General features: G+C 39.1%; 1 pseudogene; it reads left to right on the forward strand.

Annotated features, from left to right (window-relative positions):
- Positions 1-2: 2 nt before the first annotated feature.
- Positions 3-1,310, forward strand: LOC109375285 (zinc finger BED domain-containing protein 5-like; annotated as a pseudogene).
- Positions 1,311-1,317: the final 7 nt, after the last annotated feature.

The following is a 1,317-nucleotide window of genomic DNA, read 5'->3' on the forward strand; positions in this document are numbered from 1 at the left end:
CTATGAAACCTCACACCATTGCTGAGGATTTGCTGTTGCCAACAGCCAAAGACATTGTTCGAGTTATGATCGGAGACGAATTTGTTACGAAATTGAGTGCAATTTCCTATCTAACGACACTTTCCGCAGAAGAATAGATGACATGTCTGCTGATATTTGTGATCAGGTAATCCAGGAAACGAAATCTGCTCCACTTCCAATATTTAGTATCCAGCTTGATGAATCTACAGACATTGCAAACTGTTCACAGTTACTGGTTTATGTGAGGTATATTAATGATGGCAACTTTAAAGATGAGTTTCTTTTTTGCAAACCTCTTGAAACGACAACTATTGCACGTGTTGGTTCATTTCTGAAAGAGCATAAGATCTCTTGGGAAAAGGTTTGTGGTGTTTGCACAGATGGTGCTCCAGCTATGCTAGGATGTCGATCTGGATTTCAATGTTTGGTACTGAATGAGTCACCAAAAGTCATCGAAACTCACTGTTGATTCATCGGCAAATATTAGCAACGAAGACGCTGCCACAAGAGTTACAAGAAGTAATGAAAAGCGTCATAAGTTGTGTCAATTTTGTAAAGGCGAGCACTTTAAACAGTTGACTGGTTTTGCAACTGTGCAACGAGTTGGATGCGCCGAACAATGCTCTGCTATTTCACACTGAAGTGAGATTGTTGTCGAGAGGAAAAGTTTTAAAACATGTTTTTGAGCTTCGTGATGAACTCAAAATGTTTTTTAATCAGAAAGCAAGACCGCAGTTCGAAGCACTTTTCGGCGATAAAAGTGAACTGCAGAAAATAGCTTACTTGGTTGACATCTTTGCCATTCTGAATGAGTTAAATTTATCACTGCAAGGACCAAATGCAACATGCCTCGATTTGTCTGAAAAGATCCGATCATTCCAAATGAAACTTCAGCTTCGGCAAAAAAAATTAGATGAAAATAAAATTTACATGTTGCCTGCCCTATCTGCTTTCTTTGAGGAACATGACATTGAACCAAAGGATTACGATGATAATTTCTGTGAAAGAACACTTGCACATGCTTGCAGAAAAAATTTCATCGTACTTTCCAAATCTACCTGACACCCCATTTGCACTTGCCAGAAGCCCATTCAGTCAAAGTTGAAGATGTTTCTGAGACAGCACAAGAGGAGTTCATTGAACTTATTAACAATGATGCAGCGAGAACTGATTTCTCTACAATGCCAGTTACAAAATTCTGGATCAAGTGTTTGCAGTCATATCCTGTTCTGTCTGAGACTCTGTTGCGCCTTCTTCCATTTCCAACAACATATCTTTGTGAAACAGGGTTTTCCA

This window comes from Hipposideros armiger, unplaced genomic scaffold (genome assembly GCF_001890085.2).
Source record: "Hipposideros armiger isolate ML-2016 unplaced genomic scaffold, ASM189008v1 scaffold_924, whole genome shotgun sequence".
NCBI lineage: Eukaryota > Metazoa > Chordata > Mammalia > Chiroptera > Hipposideridae > Hipposideros > Hipposideros armiger.